This window comes from Rutidosis leptorrhynchoides, chromosome 7 (genome assembly GCF_046630445.1).
Source record: "Rutidosis leptorrhynchoides isolate AG116_Rl617_1_P2 chromosome 7, CSIRO_AGI_Rlap_v1, whole genome shotgun sequence".
In the NCBI taxonomy this organism is placed as follows: Eukaryota; Viridiplantae; Streptophyta; class Magnoliopsida; order Asterales; family Asteraceae; genus Rutidosis; species Rutidosis leptorrhynchoides.
In genome coordinates this window covers 302,141,594-302,162,755 of record NC_092339.1, presented here as the reverse complement: position 1 = coordinate 302,162,755, position 21,162 = coordinate 302,141,594, and positions in this window count along the sequence as shown.

Below are 21,162 nucleotides of genomic sequence, written 5' to 3'. Positions count from 1 at the left end.
AAGGTGCGACCTTCAACATTACACGGTCACCAACGTTGAATTCAAAGTCCTTACGTTTACGGTCAGCATAACTCTTTTGACGATCACGGGCTGTCTTGAGTCTAGCTTGAATTTGGGCAATCTTCTCTGATGTTTCATGGACTATCTCGGGTCCGGTGATTTGCACTTCGCCTAACTCGGCCCAACAAATAGGAGAATGGAATTTGTGGTCATACAAGGCTTCAAAAGGTGCGGCATTAATACTCGAGTGATAACTGTTGTTGTAAGATAATTCGGCTAGCGGCAAATGCCTTTCCCAAGCCTTTCCGAAATCAATGACACATGCACACAACATTTCCTCCAAAGTCTGAATAGTTCATTCGCTCTGTCCGTTGGTCTGCGGGTGATACGCAGTACTCATGTCGAGACGAGTTCCCATGGCTTCTTGCAAATAACGCCAAAATCTAGAAGCAAAACGGGGATCGCGATCTGAGATGATCAATATTGGCACACCATGACGAGATACAACCTCTTTAATGTATAGTTGAGTGAGTCTCTCCATCGTATCCGTTTCCTTCATGGCTAAGAAGTGTGCAGATTTAGTAAGGCAGTCAACAATAACCCAAATAGTATCGTATCCGCCCACTGTCTTTGGTAGCTTGGTGATGAAATCCATTTTTATCATTTCCCACTTCTATTGTGGGATTTTCGGTTGTTGAAGTAATCCAGAAGGTCTTTGATGTTCGGCCTTGACTTTCGAACAAGTCAAACACTTACCAACATAAGTTGCAACGTCCTTCTTAAGATTAAGCCACCAATACTGTTCCTTAAGATCGTGGTACATTTTGCCCGCTCCGGGATGAATCGAATATCTTGACTTGTGGGCTTCATCAAGTAATAGACTCCGTAGATCTCCATAACGAGGTACCCAAATTCTTTCGACATAACATCGGAGTCCAGACTCCCTAACCTCGAATTTAGAGACGAGAATGTTCAAGTATTCATAACGTAAGTTCTTCTCTATGAGAGCCTCTTCTTGGGCTGCTCGGATTTGGCTGTGAAGATTCGAATGGATGGTGATGTTCAGAGCCCGAACACGAAGAGGTGCCGGCCTCTCCTTTTGGCTTAAAGCGTTAGTTACAACGTTGGCCTTGCCAGGATGATAACGAAGTTCACAATCATAGTCGTTTAGTGCCCTGATCCATCGACGCTGCCTCATATTCAGTTGCTTCTGATCAAAGATGTGTTAGAGGCTTTTGTGGTCGGTGAAGATAGTACTCTTAGTTCCATAAAGATAGTGTCTCCACAATTTGAGCACAAAGACAACGGCTCCAAGTTCGAGATCGTGAGTAGTGTAATTTCGTTCGTGAATCTTCAGTTGACGGGAGGCATAAGCGATAACCTTTGTGCGTTGCATCAGTACACAACCAAAACCACTTTTCGATGCATCGCAATAAACGACGAAATCGTCACTGCCTTCAGGAAGTGATAAGATAGGAGCGGTGGTTAACTTCTTTTTCAAGTTTTGAAATGCTGATTCCTGTTCGGGTTCCCAAATGAACTTCTTGCCCTTGTGAGTCAGCGCGGTCAAAGGACGCGCAATCAGAGAGAAACCTTCAATAAATCTTCAGTAGTAACCGGCGGGACCTAAAAACTGACAAATGTGAGTCGAAGTAGTGGGAGTCTCCCACTTGCTGATAGCTTCAATCTTGGCTGGATCAACTTTGATACCCTGGTCGCTCACAACATGACCCAGAAATTGGACTTCCTTCAATCAAAACTCACACTTGGAGAATTTTGCGTAAAGTTGCTCTTGTCTCAAGAGTTCCAACACTAGACGAAGATGTTGTTCATGTTCTTCTTCGCTTTTGGAGTAGATGAGGATATCATCTATGAAGACGATAACGAACTTATTCAGGTATGGCTTGCAGACATGATTCATGAGATCCATGAACACGGCAGGTGCGTTGGTTAAACCGAATGGCATCACGAGAAACTCATAATGACCATAACGAGTTCTGAATGCAGTCTTCATCTTTCTTTCACCCTCAACTGGTGATAACTGGATCATAAATCGATCTTGAAATAAATGCTCGATCCTTGTAGTTGGTTAAAAAGATCGTCAATACGGGGAAGGGGATACCGATTCTTGATTTTCAATTTGTTGAGTTCACGGTAGTCGATACACATACGGAAGGATCCATCCTTCTTCTTCACAAACAACACAGGTGCGCCCCAAGGAGAGAAACTTGGTTGGATAAATCCACGGTCAAGTAGTTCTTGTAGTTGGCTTTGTAACTCTTGCATCTCAGAAGGTGCGAGTCGATAAGATGCGCGAGCTACAGGTGCAGCTCCTGGCACTAAATCAATTTGAAATTCTACTGCTCTTGGTGGCGGTAATCCAGGCAATTCTTTAGGAAAGACATCGGAAAATTCGTTCACAATTCGAACGTCGTTCACACTCTTCACCTCGGTTTACAAAAGGGGAGGGAGGAGGAGAAAATCCACAAGTCACTTGCATGAATTTGGCTTAAAAGTTGGTTATAAGATGTGTCTTCATGGGAAAGATGTGTAATGGAACAAGTAACTAGATTCTTTCACAACTTAATCAATCTAGTTAAGTCTAAGTATGATACTTGCATTTTAAGATGTGCTAAATAATTTATTAAGTGTGTAGGGTGGGCTTCTAAGTCCATTAACATTAATCAAAGCCCAAGTTCAAGTAATTAACAAATTAATCCAAATAAAGCCCAAGTAATTAACTAGTAACCTTAGTTAATTAAAATGATTAATAAAAATTAATCATGAATGTAAATAATATTTGAAAATATTATTCGTGTAATGTACGTGTGTCACAAAGACGATTCAGGCCATGCAAAGTCATGTACAGTAACAAGTAAATGCATAAAAATACATTTATTAAACACAAGCATTAATAATAAATATTAATAAGTAAAAATTGGAAAATCCAGGGTCGTTACATTCGGGATATTGGTAGCACCTCTAGTTGATTGAGCCATCGTTCTTCAATACATAAATACAGTATTAGTTGAAGAGTTCGCGGTGCTAATAAATGATAAGTTTTATAAATGCACAAGATTCACACAACAGATACAACCAAACAGATATATCCAAACAGATACGAATAAGGTATGATAGATGGTAGGAATAACAAGATGTAATCAAAATACTTGAATTAAACGATAAAAACCACTAGTTTTACATGAATCAAAGAAAACCAATGTAACTTAGGCATACGCTTTTACATAAACAATGGAAATGGAAATAAATGAGAATCCTAAGATCTAATTTTTTTAGGTGACGGAGGCTTGAAATGATCCTCAATGTACCTCTTGAAGTATATTACAAACTTCTCTAATTCCACCAGTGCATAACGCTGGCGGTCGAGCTCTCTCTCTCTTGCCTAGCAAACATCACGGAGAACTTGTCATAGATCCTCTTCACATTGCTGTTTGTATAGTCCATGCGCTTCTCCATCATAGCCAAGCGATCGCAGAATGTATCTCTCATAGTTACAGTGCGACTCTGTAGGTCCATGATATCACACTGAACTAGAGCATGTTCATACTCGAAGCAGACAAACTCGGAAGCCTTTGGCTTCTTAGATGAACTAGCATCATCAGTAGCAGGAGTCTCTAGCTCCTTCCTCTTAGGTGAGGGAGTCTTAGTAACAGGAGGTTCAACTTCCTCCTCGAAATCATCTTCTAAACTACATATAACTCCAAGACCATCATAAGCCAGATTAGCCTCCTCATTAGCTGGTTCTTGAACCTCTTCCTCTTCTTCAGGTTCAGACTCTTCCTCGGGTTCCCCCTCGGAATCATCTTCACCTTCGATGTGTTCTTCAACCTCTTTATCATCACCCTCATCATCCCCATCATAATCATTATGAGGTTCTTCCTTCACTGATGAGTGTGGTGGAGTGGCAGGCGTGTAGACCGGAGATGCGGGTGGAGTAGCCGGTAGGTAAATTGGAGATGTTGGTGGAGAAACGGGTCCATAAGCTGGAGTGTGAATGGATCTTTCCATATCAGATTCTTCAGAGTCAGAAATAACGATCGGGTAGTGGCTCGACATCCTAAAAGAAAGGAAAGAAAGAAATCAGAATGTTTCTAAGGTAGTCGTAAAAGCATGGAAAGAAATAATAAGGAAAGGCACCTAAATCTTAAGTCAGGAAAGGTTATAGTCCTATAGATCGCTAAGGCACCCTAACTAACACATAAGGCACACATAAATGCAATCCTGGTTCTCTATAACAAACTGTGCTCTGATACCAATCTGTCATACCCCCCCCCCCCCAAATAGGGCCGAGGGTAAATATGACTTTTCCAATATCATCACACAGTTATATAAATGAGAACGACTCTAAATGAGACGTTTAATAAAATCAATAATTCAATTGAAGCTGAAAATGAAATGTTTTACATGGTAAACCCAAATGTAATAAGTGTTTAACAAATGCTAAAATATAAATTATGTGGACTCCAATGCAACAACAAGCAAGCAACATAGGGCAGCACATAAGCTATTCTTCACCTGAGACAAACATGCTTAAAATGTCAACACAATGGTTGAGTGAACATCATAGGTGTAATAGTTAATAAGTTTAGATCACAAGATTTATTTCAAAACATCAAAATATTAATACGCCATGAGTTATAATATCGAGCTAAACATAAAACCCCTGACACTGTATGGGTGTCGGTAATCATTATTATGTACCCCCTTGGTGATCGGTCAATGGGTAGAGACGTCGCTCTCAATAGGCCTACTCACAATAATTAAGCTTGCAATATTTTAATTCCAGCAATTAACGATATTATGGCAGGGATTTGCATGTAAATATACAATCAATACAAGTTAATAAAAGTCTCACGAAGTTGCATATCAAAAAGTTTAAGCAGTTGTGTCTAAATTGTAAATCATTTAAAAGTAAGCATGTGTCTCACCCCAAGATTTATAAAATACAATAAAATATGTAAAAAGCGGGGCTATGAGTTTACCTTAGTAGCACAGAAGAGTTATTCCACAAGAGAAATGAATTGAACGGAAGAACGTGATTGAGATCTCAACCTAGAGATAGAATGTACGATCAGATATTTCCTAATAGACATAAGTATAATAACTATACTAATGATAATGGTTTTCTAAAAGAAATTCCATTTTCGAAAAATTACTATTTATGGAAAGTTTCCATTCTTAGTAACTTCCTAACTATAGAAAGTTCGGGTTATAATCTTTAGCAAGACGTTGTACAACTTTTCTCAAATCTCGTTGCTATCATACAAGTCACTCTGATGATCAGTTGTTACCGGCGCCCAGGATTCTTGACCAGAATCTATGTCTTGGCATTCGAAATCCACAAGCTATTCCCATAAGGCAACAAGGACCACCCTAGGCCATATGTAGCGGTGAGGTTCGTATATAGTGCACATTATCTTGATTATAATCTTCACATGTTATATGAAATGTCCCATTCATATCGATTATAAACATTCCATATTAATTGATTTCGTTGCGAGGTTTTGACCTCTATATGAGACGTTTTTCAAAGACCGCATTCGTTTTTAAAACAAACCATAACCTTTATTTTATCGACAAGGTTAAAAAGACACCACCTAGATTATCCAAAAATGATAATAAAAAAATATCACACTTACATACTACCAATACATATTGGTTTACAATATTAATATTTTACAACAAAATAAAACTCGAATGCAGTTTTAAACAATATTATACAAGCATGTTGACACCAAATCTTGTCCATATATTAGCATGCAACAGCAGAAGCTCTTAATAATCACCTGAGAATAAACATGCTTTAAACGTTAACAAAAATGTTGGTGAGTTATAGGTTTAACCTATATATTTATCAAATTATAATAATAGACCACAAGATTTCATATTTCAATATACATCCCATACATAGAGATAAAAATCATTCATATGGTGAACACCTGGTAACCGACCTTAACAAGATGCATATAGAATATCCCCTATCATTCCGGGACTCGCTTCGGACATGATGAATTCAAAGTACTAAAGCATCCGGTACTTTGGATGGGGCTCGTTGGGCCCAATAGATCTATTTTTAGGATTCACGTCAATTAGGGTGTCTGCTTCCTAATTCTTAGATTACCAGACTAAAAAGGGGCATATTCGGTTTAATAATTCAACCATAGAATGTAGTTTCACGTACTTGTGTCTATTTTGTAAAACATTTATAAAACTGCATGTATTCTCATCTCAAAAATATTAGATTTTAAAAGTGGAACTATAACTCACTTTCACAGATTTTTTACTTCGTCGGGAAGTAAGACTTGGCCACTGGTCGATTCACGAACCTATAACAAATATGTACATATATATCAAAGTATGTTCAAAATATATTTACAACATTTTTAATAGGTTTTGCTGTTTTAAGTTTATTAAGTCAGCTGTCCTCGTTAGTAACCTACAACTAGTTGTCCACAGTTAGATGTACAGAAAATAAAGCAATATATATTATCTCGAATCAATCCACGACCTCGTGTATACAAGCCTTAGGCTAGATCACAATTCAAAGTATATATAATATTTTGGAATCAACCTCAACCCTGTATAGCTAACTCCAACATTACTGCATATAGAGTGTCTATGGTTGTTCTGAAATATATACATAGATGGGTCGATATGATATGTCAAAACATTGTATCCGTGTCTATGGTATCCCAAGATTACATAATATATTAGAATACATGTATAATATAATATGAGTTAGCTAGGATATGATTAATATAGATTTGTTACCATTTTTTACGTAGCTACAACAAGAAAAATTATCCAATCTTATTTTACCCATAACTTCTTCGTTTTAAATCCGTTTTGAGTGATTCAAGTTGCTATGATTTCATATTGAACTTAAGTTTATGAATCTAAACAGAAAAAGTATAAGTTTATAGTTAGAAATACAGATTACAAGTTGTTTTTGTAAAGGTAGTCATTTCAGTCGAAAGAACGACGTCTAGATGACCATTTTGGAAAACATACTTTGACTTTGAGTTTAATCATGATTTTTGGATATAGTTTCATGTTCATAAGAAAAATCATTTTCCCAGAAGAACAACTTTTAAATCAAAGTTTATCATAGTTTTTAATTAACTAACCCAAAACAGCCCGCGGTGTTACTACGACGACGTATATCCGGTTTTACAGTGTTTTCGTGTTTTCAGGTTTTAAATCATTAAGTTAGCATATCATATAGATATAGAACATGTGTTTAGTTGATTTTAAAAGTCAATTTAGAAGGATTAACTTTGTTTGCGAATAATTTTAGAATATACTAAACTATGTTCTAGTGATTACAAGTTTAAATCTTTGAATAAGATAGTTATATATATATATATATATATATATATATATATATATGAATCAAATGATGTTAGGAACATCATTACTACCTCTAGTTTAGTAGGTAAACCTACTAGAAGTGACAAGAAATGATCTAGCTTCAAAGGATCTTGGATGGCTTGAAATTTCTTGAAGTAGGATCATGACACAAAAACAAGTTCAAGTAAGATTTTACTCGAATTAAGATAGTTTATAGTTATAGAAATCGAATCAAAGTTTGAATATGAATATTACCTTGAATAAAAAAGATAACCTGCTATAAATAACAAAGGTTTCTTGATCTTAGATGATTACTTGGAATGGATTAGAAAGCTTGGAAGTAAACTAGTAAACTTGAAAGGATTTTTGAAGTGTTCTTGAAGTGTTCTTCCTATGATGATTATAGCTTGATTCTTGAAGTAATTTTTAATGAAGATGATGATTAGTTTACTGGAAAAATTCATTCATAAGTGTGTGTAGGTGTTGAGAGAGAGCTAGAAAGAGAATTGGAAGTGAAATGGATTGATTGGTGAGTGGTGAATGATGAGTGGCGAGTGAGGTTAAAAGGAGTTCTAGTTAGTTGACTAGTTCATGGTAGAAGTTAAATTTGATTAGTCATGCATGACATAATCAAGTGTGGAATCCCATGCTAGTTCCTATTGGTATATACTCATAGTAAGTACGTCTAGAAGCTGTGTATAATACGGCTACGAATACTGAATGACTACGAGTAGAATTGTTGATGAAAATGAATGAGGATGTAATTGTAAGCATTTTTGTTAAGTAGAAGTACTTTGATAAGTGTCTTGAAGTCTTTAAAAAGTGTATGAATACATATTAAAACACTACATCTATATGCATTTTAACTGAGTCGTTAAGTCATCGTTAGTCGTTACATGTAAGTGTTGTTTTGAAACCTTTAGGTTAAAGATCTTGTTAAATGTTGTTAACCCATTGTTTATTATATCTAAAGAGATGTTAAATTATTACATTATCATGATATTAAGATATATTAGTATATCTTAGTATGATATATATAGTTAAATATTGTTACAATGATAATTGTTACATATATGTCTCGTTTCAAAATCATTAAGTTAGTAGTCTTGTCCTTACATATGTAGTTCATTGTTAATATACCTAATGATATATTTACTTATCATTTATCATGTTTATATATAGTGTAACAATATCTTAAAATGATTCATATGTAATTAGTAAAAAGTTGTTATAACGATAATCGTTATATATATCGTTTTCAAGTTTCTTAATTCAATAGTCTCATTTTTATGTATATAACTCATTGTTAAATTACCTAATGAGATACTTACTTATCATAATATCATGTTAACTATATATATATATATATCCATATATATTTCATCATATAGTTTTTACAAGTTTTAACCTTCGTGAATCACCGGTCAACTTGGGTGGTCAATTGTCTATATGAAACCTATTTCCATTAATTAAGTGTTAACAAGTTTGATTGCTTAACATGTTGGAAACACTTAATCATGTAAATATCAATTTCATTTAATATATATAAACATGGAAAAGTTCGGGTCACTACAGTACCTACCCGTTAAATAAATTTCGTCCCGAAATTTTAAGCAGTTGGAGGTGTTGACGTATCTTCTGGAAATAAGTGCGGGTATTTCTTCTTCATCTGATCTTCTCATTCCCAGGTGAACTCAGGTCCTCTACGAGCATTCCATCGAACTTTAACAATTGGTATCTTGTTTTGCTTAAGTCTTTTAACCTTACGATCCATTATTTCGACGGGTTCTTCGATAAATTGAAGTTTTTCTTTGATTTGAATTTCGTCTAATGGAATAGTGAGATCTTCTTTAGCAAAACATTTCTTCAAATTCGAGACGTGGAAAGTGTTATGTACAGCCTCGAGTTGTTGAGGTAACTCAAGTCGGTAAGCTACTGGTCCGACACGATCAATAATCTTGAATGGTCCAATATACCTTGGATTTAATTTCCCTCGTTTACCAAATCGAACAACGCCTTTCCAAGGTGCAACTTTAAGCATGACCATCTCTCCAATTTCAAATTCTATATCTTTTCTTTTAATGTCAGCGTAGCTCTTTTGTCGACTTTGGGCGGTTTTCAACCGTTGTTGAATTTGGATGATCTTCTCGGTAGTTTCTTGTATAATCTCCGGACCCGTAATCTGTCTATCCCCCACTTCACTCCAACAAATCGGAGACCTGCACTTTCTACCATAAAGTGCTTCAAACGGCGCCATCTCAATGCTTGAATGGTAGCTGTTGTTGTAGGAAAATTCTGCTAACGGTAGATGTCGATCCCAACTGTTTCCGAAATCAATAACACATGCTCGTAGCATGTCTTCAAGCGTTTGTATCGTCCTTTTGCTCTGCCCATCAGTTTGTGGATGATAGGCAGTACTCATGTCTAGACGAGTTCCTAATGCTTGCTGTAATGTCTGCCAGAATCTTGAAATAAATCTGCCATCCCTATCAGAGATAATAGAGATTGGTATTCCATGTCTGGAGATGACTTCCTTCAAATACAGTCGTGCTAACTTCTCCATCTTGTCATCTTTTCTTATTGGCAGGAAGTGTGCTGATTTGGTGAGACGATCAACTATTACCCAAATAGTATCAAAACCACTTGCAGTCCTTGGCAATTCAGTGATGAAATCCATGATAATGTTTTACCATTTCCATTCCGGGATTTCGGGTTGTTGAAGTAGACCTGATGGTTTCTGATGCTCAGCTTTGACCTTAGAACACGTCAAACATTCTCCTACATATTTAGCAACATCGGCTTTCATACGCGGCCACCAAAAATGTTTCTTGAGATCCTTGTACATCTTCCCCATTCCAGGATGTATTGAGTATCTGGTTTTATGAGCTTCTCTAAGTACCATTTCTCTCATATCTCCAAATTTTGGTACCCAAATTCTTTCAGCCCTATACCGGGTTTCGTCTTCCCGAATATTAAGATGCTTTTCCGATCCTTTGGGTATTTCATCCTTTAAATTTCCTTCTTTTAAAACTCGTTATTGCGCCTCCTTTATTTGAGTAGTAAGATTATTGTGAATCATTAAATTCATAACTTTTACTCGAATGGGTTCTCTTGTAGTGACCCGAACTTTTCCATGTTTATATATATTAATTGAGATTGATATTTACATGATTAAATATTTCCAACATGTTAAGCAGTCAAACTTGTTAAGACTTGATTAATTGAAATAGGTTTCATATAGACAATTGACCACCCAAGTTGACCGGTGATTCACGAACGTTAAAACTTGTAAAAACTATATGATGACATATATATGGTTATATATATAGTTAACATTATATTATGATAATTAAACATATCATTAAGTATATTAACAATGAACTACATATGTAAAAACAAGACTACTAACTTAATAATTTTGAAACGAGACATATATGTAACGATTATCGTTGTAACGACATTTAATGTATATATATCATATTAAGAGATATTCGTACATCATAATATCATGATAATATAATAATTTAAAATCTCTTTTGATATTATAAACATTGGGTTAACAACATTTAACAAGATCGTTAACCTAAAGGTTTCAAAACAACATTTACATGTAACGACTAACGATGACTTAACGGCTCAGTTAAAATGTATATACATGTAGTGTTTTAATATGTATTTATACACTTTTGAAAGACTTCAATACACTTATCAAAATACTTCTACTTAACAAAAATGCTTACAATTACATCCTCGTTCAGTTTCATCAACAATTCTACTCGTATGCACCCGTATTCGTACTCGTACAATACACAGCTTTTAGATGTATGTACTATTGGTATATACACTCCAATGATTAGCTCTTAGCAGCCCATGTGAGTCATCTAACACATGTGGGAACCATCATTTGGCAACTAGCATGAAATATCTCATAAAATTACAAAAATATGAGTAATCATTCATGACTTATTTACATGAAAACAAAATTACATATCCTTTATATCTAATCCATACACCAACGACCAAAAACACCTACAAACACTTTAATTCTTCAATTTTCTTCATCTAATTGATCTCTCTCAAGTTCTATCTTCAAGTTCTAAGTGTTCTTCATATATTCTACAAGTTCTAGTTACATAAAATCAAGAATACTTTCAAGTTTGCTAGCTCACTTCCAATCTTGTAAGGTGATCATCCAACCTCAAGAAATATTTGTTTCTTACAGTAGGTTATCATCCTAATACAAGGTAATAATCATATTCAAACTCTGGTTCAATTTCTATAACTATAACAATCTTATTTCAAGTGATGATCTTACTTGAACTTGTTTTCGTGTCATGATTCTGCTTCAAGAACTTCGAGCCATCCAAGGATCCGTTGAAGCTAGATCAATTTTTCTCTTTTCCAGTAGGTTTATCCAAGGAACTTAAGGTAGTAATGATGTTCATAACATCATTCGATTCATACATATAAAGCTATCTTATTCGAAGGTTTAAACTTGTAATCACTAGAACATAGTTTAGTTAATTCTAAACTTGTTCGCAAACAAAAGTTAATCCTTCTAACTTGACTTTTAAAATCAACTAAACACATGTTCTATATCTATATGATATGCTAACTTAATGATTTAAAACCTGGAAACACGAAAAACACCGTAAAACCGGATTTACGCCGTCGTAGTAACACCGCGGGCTGTTTTGGGTTAGTTAATTAAAAACTATGATAAACTTTGATTTAAAAGTTGTTATTCTGAGAAAATGATTTTTATTATGAACATGAAACTATATCCAAAAAATATGGTTAAACTCAAAGTGGAAGTATGTTTTCTAAAATGGTCATCTAGACGTCGTTCTTTCGACTGAAATGACTACCTTTACAAAACGACTTGTAACTTATTTTTCTGACTATAAACCTATACCTTTTCTGTTTAGATTCATAAAATAGAGTTCAATATGAAACCATAGCAATTTGATTCACTCAAAACGGATTTAAAATGAAGAAGTTATGGGTAAAACAAGATTGGATAATTTTTCTCATTTTAGCTACGTGAAAATTGGTAACAAATCTATTCCAACCATAACTTAATCAACTTGTATTGTATATTATGTAATCTTGAGATACCATAGACACGTATACAATGTTTCGACCTATCATGTCGACACATCTATATATATTTCGGAACAACCATAGACACTCTATATGTGAATGTTGGAGTTAGCTATACAGGGTTGAGGTTGATTCCAAAATATATATAGTTTGAGTTGTGATCAATACTGAGATACGTATACACTGGGTCGTGGATTGATTCAAGATAATATTTATCGATTTATTTCTGTACATCTAACTGTAGACAACTAGTTGTAGGTTACTAACGAGGACAGCTGACTTAATAAACTTAAAACATCAAAATATATTAAAAGTGTTGTAAATATATTTTGAACATACTTTGATATATATATGTATATATTGTTATAGGTTCGTGAATCAACCAGTGGCCAAGTCTTACTTTCCGACGAAGTAAAAATCTGTGAAAGTGAGTTATAGTCCCACTTTTAAAATCTAATATTTTTGGGATGAGAATACATGCAAGTTTTATAAATGATTTACAAAATAGACACAAGTACGTGAAACTACATTCTATGGTTGAATTATCGAAATCGAATATGCCCCTTTTTATTAAGTCTGGTAATCTAAGAATTAGGGAACAGACACCCTAATTGACGCGAATCCTAAAGATAGATCTATTGGGCTTAACAAACCCCATCCAAAGTACCGGATGCTTTAGTACTTCGAAATTTATATCATATCCGAAGGGTGTCCCGGAATGATGGGGATATTCTTATATATGCATCTTGTTAATGTCGGTTACCAGGTGTTCACCATATGAATGATTTTTATCTCTATGTATGGGATGTGTATTGAAATATGAAATCTTGTGGTCTATTATTATGATTTGATATATATAGGTTAAACCTATAACTCACCAACATTTTTTGTTGACGTTTTAAGCATGTTTATTCTCAGGTGATTATTAAGAGCTTCCGCTGTCGCATACTTAAATAAGGACGAGATTTGGAGTCCATGCTTGTATGATATTGTGTAAAAACTGCATTCAAGAAACTTATTTTGTTGTAACATATTTGTATTGTAAACCATTATGTAATGGTCGTGTGTAAACAGGATATTTTAGATTATCATTATTTGATAATCTACGTAAAGCTTTTTAAACCTTTATTGATGAAATAAAGGTTATGGTTTGTTTTAAAATGAATGCAGTCTTTGAAAAACGTCTCATATAGAGGTCAAAACCTCGCAACGAAATCAATTAATATGGAACGTTTTTAATCAATAAGAACGGGACATTTCAGTTGGTATCCGAGCGTTGGTCTTAGAGAACTAGAATTTTGCATTAGTGTGTCTTATCGAGTTTGTTAGGATGCATTAGTGAGTCTGGACTTCGACCGTGTTTACTTGAAAAATGATTGCTTAACAAATTTTGTTGGAAACTATATATTTTTAACATGTGAATATTATGTGATATATTAATCTCTTAACGCGTTTGATATTATGTGATAGATGTCTACCTCTAGAACAAGTCCCATTGACTCACCTAATAATAATGAAGAGTCAAATGTAAATTGGAATGATTCGTGGACTGATTCACAAGTTCCCGAAGAGGAACCGGAAGAAGAGTCGGAACCGGAAGAAGAATCGGAACCGGAAGAAGAATCGGAACCGGATGAAGAAATAGAACCGGTGGGGGAAATAATAAAACTGTTAAGTAAAAGAAAATCCTCAACCAACCGACCAAGGTTAATTATGGTCAATGGTGTTTCCGCCAAGGAAGCAAAATATTGGGAGGATTACCAATTCTCCGATGAATCGGATTCCGACGAGAATTCCGATGATGTTATAGAAATTACCCCAACTGAATTTAAAATGGCAAAAGAAAATAATAAGGGAAAGGGCATAAAAATAGAGAAATCTAATTCCAACCCCGATGAACTTTATATGTATCGTCAACCCCCGAAGTCCTTAAGTTGTAACAATGACCCGGGAACCTCTAAACCACCAGGTTTTTCTAAACCAATGTGGAAAACGACGGCTCGTATTAGGGGAACATCATATATCCCTAGAAACTTGGCAAAACGAACCAAAACCGAAGAAGAAGAAACGAGCGAGTCGGAATAAGATAGTTGTATTCGTGTGGTGTAATATATGTAATATAGTGTGCTTATGCTTTATGATATATGTAAAAATTGCTTGTATTAATAAGTATTTTTTTATGAATCTAACTCTTGTCTATTTTACAGTTTAAAAACACAAAATGGATAGACAACCCAATATTTTAAGATACCTACCCGGAGACATGATTGATGAAATCTTGTCTAGAGTCGGTCAGAATTCCTCGACACAACTATTTAAGGCGAGATCAGTTTGTAAGACATTCGAAGAACGTTCCAAGAATGTCTTGGTTTATAAGAGACTTTCGTTTGAAAGATGGGGGATATCACATTGGGAAACCCATAAGTTACGATGTGTTTACTTTGACGCATATATTGCAGGGAACCCAAATGCTATTTTACGCAACGGGTTAAGAAATTATTTTGACTCAATATATCCGAATATTGGACTTCGTGATTTAGAAAAAGCGGCTAACATGCAACATAAAGAAGCATGTTATGCTTACGGATTAGTAATGTTCGCTTCTCACCAAAGTGAGAACAAGAACATCGGGCTACAACTATTAAACAAAACGTTTCCGCAAGTGACGGAGTCGGTAATTGGGGTAAGAAATGAGGTTTTTAGATTGTTACGGGACTGTTGGACATTACGTAACCCTCGTCCCTTTGACGACGTTACAACACGCTGTCTTATCAATGGCCATAACGGTTATGTTCCACAAGACCAAGGATGGGAAGTAGTCCTAGTAAAACCAGAATGCATGACTTGTTTCTGGACGTATGAACTACGTGTCTTTATTGCCTTTGCTGAACGACTTGTGTACTAGCTAGAATTATCTTCACACCTATCTTGTATCAAAGTTATTGTGTGCTATATTTCATGCTTTATGTAAAATAAGCGGTATTGTAAGTTTGTAAAATATTGTATAAAAGTTTGAACGCGAAATATTATTACAATCAGTTTTTCATATAGAATTGTAGTAGTTGAATTGTATATTAGCTACTAAGTATGAACTTAACGGGTAGGTACTACCCGAATTTAAACTTATAAAATGCTAATATGAAGAAAAAGCTTTTATAAATGAGTTCATATTATGCTACAAAATACTATTAACTACTCTTAATATTCTGTATGATTAACTTGTTCCATTTGACTATTTTGAAGGAAATGGCACCGACTACTCGACACACCGTGAATATGAATGAAGAGGAATTCCGTACTTTTCTAGCTTCAAACATAGCTGCAGTACAGGCTGCGCTACATACCAACAATAACCTTGGATCTAGCAGTACAGGAAATCGTGTAGGATGCACCTACAAAGAATTCACTGCCTGCAAACCTTTGGAATTTGATGGAACCGAAGGACCGATCGGATTGAAACGGTGGACCAAGAAGGTCGAATCGGTGTTTGCCATAAGTAAGTGTACTGAAGGGGACAAAGTGAAGTACGCTACGCATACCTTCACAGGTTCTGCGTTAACATGGTGGAATACCTATCTAGAGCAAGTGGGACAAGACGATGCGTACGCACTACCGTGGTCAGCATTCAAGCACTTGATGAACGAGAAGTACCGTCCCAGAACCGAGGTCAATAAGCTCAAGACAGAACTTAGAGGGTTACGAACCCAAGGATTTGATATTACCACGTACGAAAGACGATTCACAGAATTGTGCCTATTGTGTCCGGGAGCGTTCGAAGATGAGGAAGAGAAGATCGACGCGTTTGTGAAAGGATTACCGGAAAGAATCCAAGAAGATATAAGTTCACACGAGCCCGCCTCCATACAACAGGCATGTAGAATGGCTCACAAACTAGTGAACCAGATTGAAGAAAGAATTAAAGAACAGACTGCTGAAGAGGCCAATGTGAAGCAAGTCAAAAGAAAGTGGGAGGAAAACGGTGATAAGAATCACCAATACAACAACAACAATAATCGCAACAATTATCCCAACAATCGCAACATCAATCGTAACTACAACAAACGGCCCAACAACAACAACAACAACAACAGCAACTACAACAATCATCCCAACAACAATAATAACCGCAACAACAACAACAATCAGAAGCAGCTATGCCAAAGGTGTGAAAAGTATCACTCGGGGTTCTGCACCAAATTTTGCAACAAGTGTAAAAGAAATGGTCATAGCGCGGCGAAGTGTGAGGTCTACGGACCAGGGGCTAATAGAACGAAAGGAACAAATGGTGTCGGAACGAGTAATGGCGGAGAAAGTAGTGTCGGAGCAAGTTATGCCAATGTAGTTTGTTATAAATGTGGAAAACCGGGCCACATTATTAGAAATTGCCCGAACCAGGAGAACACGAATGGACAAGGCCGCGGAAGAGTTTTCAATATTAATGCGGCAGAGGCACAGGAAGACCCGGAGCTTGTTACGGGTACGTTTCTTATTGACAATAAATCTGCTTACGTTTTATTTGATTCGGGTGCGGATAGAAGCTATATGAGTAGAGATTTTTGTGCTAAATTAAGTTGTCCATTGACGCCTTTGGATAGTAAATTTTTACTCGAATTAGCAAATGGTAAATTAATTTCAGCAGATAATATATGTCGGAATCGAGAAATTAAACTGGTTAGCGAAATATTTAAGATTGATTTGATACCAGTAGAGTTAGGGAGTTTTGATGTGATAATCGGTATGGACTGGTTGAAAGAAGTGAAAGCAGAGATCGTTTGTTACAAAAAATGCAATTCGCATTATACGAGAAAAAGGAAAACCCTTAATGGTGTACGGAGAAAAGGGCAACACGAAGCTACATCTTATTAGTAATTTGAAGGCACAAAAACTAATAAGAAAAGGTTGCTATGCTGTTCTAGCACACGTCGAGAAAGTACAAACTGAAGAAAAGAGCATCAATGATGTTCCCATTGCAAAAGAATTTCCCGATGTATTTCCGAAAGAATTACCGAGATTACCCCCATATCGATCCGTTGAATTTCAAATAGATCTTGTACCAGGAGCTGCACCAATAGCTCGTGCTCCTTACAGACCCGCACCTAACGAGATGAAAGAACTGCAAAGCCAATTACAAGAACTTTTAGAGCGTGGTTTCATTCGACCAAGCACATCACCGTGGGGAGCTCCTGTTTTGTTTGTCAAGAAGAAAGATGGTACATTCAGGTTGTGTATCGACTACCGAGAGTTGAACAAACTTACCATCAAGAACCGCTACCCACTACCGAGAATTGACGACTTATTTGATCAACTACAAGGCTCGTCTGTTTATTCAAAGATTGACTTACGTTCCGGGTATCATCAAATGCGGGTGAAAGAAGATGATATTCCAAAGACTACTTTCAGTACACGTTACGGTCATTACGAGTTTATGGTCATGCCGTTTGGTTTAACTAATGCACCAGCTATGTTCATGGACCTTATGAACCGAGTGTGTGGACCATACCTTGACAAGTTTGTCATTGTTTTCATTGATGACATACTTATTTACTCAAAGAATGACCAAGAACACGGTGAACATTTGAGAAAGGTGTTAGAAGTATTGAGGAAGGAAGAATTGTACGCTAAGTTTTCAAAGTGTGCATTTTGGTTGGAAGAAGTTCAATTCCTCGGTCACATAGTGAACAAAGAAGGTATTAAGGTGGATCCAGCAAAGATAGAAACTGTTGAAAAGTGGGAAACCCCGAAAACTCCGAAACACATACGCCAGTTTTTAGGACTAGCTGGTTACTACAGAAGGTTCATCCAAGACTTTTCCAGAATAGCAAAACCCTTAACTGCATTAACGCATAAAGGGAAGAAATTTGAATGGAATGATGAACAAGAGAAAGCGTTTCAGTTATTGAAGAAAAAGCTAACTACGGCACCTATATTGTCATTGCCTGAAGGGAATGATGATTTTGTGATTTATTGTGACGCATCAAAGCAAGGTCTCGGTTGTGTATTAATACAACGAACGAAGGTGATTGCTTATGCGTCTAGACAATTGAAGATTCACGAACAAAATTATAAGACGCATGATTTGGAATTAGGCGCGGTTGTTTTTGCATTAAAGACTTGGAGGCACTACTTATATGGGGTCAAAAGTATTATATATACCGACCACAAAAGTCTTCAACACATATTTAATCAGAAACAACTGAATATGAGGCAGCGTAGGTGGATTGAATTGTTGAATGATTACGACTTTGAGATTCGTTACCACCCGGGGAAGGCAAATGTGGTAGCCGATGCCTTGAGCAGGAAGGACAGAGAACCCATTCGAGTAAAATCTATGAATATAATGATTCATAATAACCTTACTACTCAAATAAAGGAGGCGCAACAAGGAGTTTTAAAAGAGGGAAATTTAAAGGATGAAATACCCAAAGGATCGGAGAAGCATCTTAATATTCGGGAAGACGGAACCCGGTATAGGGCTGAAAGGATTTGGGTACCAAAATTTGGAGATATGAGAGAAATGGTACTTAGAGAAGCTCATAAAACCAGATACTCAATACATCCTGGAACGGGGAAGATGTACAAGGATCTCAAGAAACATTTTTGGTGGCCGGGTATGAAAGCCGATGTTGCTAAATACGTAGGAGAATGTTTGACGTGTTCTAAGGTCAAAGCTGAGCATCAGAAACCATCAGGTCTACTTCAACAACCCGAAATTCCGGAATGGAAATGGGAAAACATTACCATGGATTTCATCACTAAATTGCCAAGGACTGCAAGTGGTTTTGATACTATTTGGGTAATAGTTGATCGTCTCACCAAATCAGCACACTTCCTGCCAATAAGAGAAGATGACAAGATGGAGAAGTTAGCACGACTGTATTTGAAGGAAGTCGTCTCCAGACATGGAATACCAATCTCTATTATCTCTGATAGGGATGGCAGATTTATTTCAAGATTCTGGCAGACATTACAGCAAGCATTAGGAACTCGTCTAGACATGAGTACTGCCTATCATCCACAAACTGATGGGCAGAGCAAAAGGACGATACAAACGCTTGAAGACATGCTACGAGCATGTGTTATTGATTTCGGAAACAGTTGGGATCGACATCTACCGTTAGCAGAATTTTCCTACAACAACAGCTATCATTCAAGCATTGAGATGGCGCCGTTTGAAGCACTTTATGGTAGAAAGTGCAGGTCTCCGATTTGTTGGAGTGAAGTGGGGGATAGACAGATTACGGGTCCGGAGATTATACAAGAAACTACCGAGAAGATCATCCAAATTCAACAACGGTTGAAAACCGCCCAAAGTCGACAAAAGAGCTACGCTGACATTAAAAGAAAAGATATAGAATTTGAAATTGGAGAGATGGTCATGCTTAAAGTTGCACCTTGGAAAGGCGTTGTTCGATTTGGTAAACGAGGGAAATTAAATCCAAGGTATATTGGACCATTCAAGATTATTGATCGTGTCGGACCAGTAGCTTACCGACTTGAGTTACCTCAACAACTCGCGGCTGTACATAACACTTTCCACGTCTCAAATTTGAAGAAATGTTTTGCTAAAGAAGATCTCACTATTTCGTTAGATGAAATCCAAATCAACGAAAAACTTCAATTCATCGAAGAACCCGTCGAAATAATGGATCGTGAGGTTAAAAGACATAAGCAAAACAAGATACCAATTGTTAAGGTTCGATGAAATGCTCGTAGAGGACCCGAGTTCACCTGGGAGCATGAAGATCAGATGAAGAAGAAATACCCGCATCTATTTCCAGAAGATTCGTCAACACCTTCAACAGCTTAAAATTTCGGGACGAAATTTATTTAACGGGTAGGTACTGTAGTGACCCGAACTTTTCCATGTTTATATATATTAATTGAGATTGATATTTACATGATTAAATGTTTCCAACATGTTAAGCAATCAAACTTGTTAAGACTTGATTAATTGAAATAGGTTTCATATAGACAATTGACCACCCAAGTTGACCGGTGATTCACGAACGTTAAAACTTGTAAAAACTATATGATGACATATATATGGTTATATATATAGTTAACATTATATTATGATAATTAAACATATCATTAAGTATATTAACAATGAACTACATATGTAAAAACAAGACTACTAACTTAATAATTTTGAAACGAGACATATATGTAACGATTATCGTTGTAACGACATTTCATGTATATATATCATATTAAGAGATATTCGTACATCATAATATCATGATAATATAATAATTTAAAATCTATTTTGATATTATAAACATTGGGTTAACAACATTTAACAAGATCGTTAACCTAAAGGTTTCAAAACAACATTTACATGTAACGACTAACGATGACTTAACGACTCAGTTAAAATGTATATACATGTAGTGTTTTAATATGTATTTATAAACTTTTGAAAGACTTCAATACACTTATCAAAATACTTCTACTTAACAAAAATGCTTACAATTACATCCTCGTTCAGTTTCATCAACAATTCTACTCGTATGCACCCGTATTCGTACTCGTACAATACACAGCTTTTAGATGTATGTACTATTGGTATATACACTCCAATGATCAGCTCTTAGCAGCCCATGTGAGTCATTTAACACATGTGGGAACCATCATTTGGCAACTAGCATGAAATATCTCATAAAATTACAAAAATATGAGTAATCATTC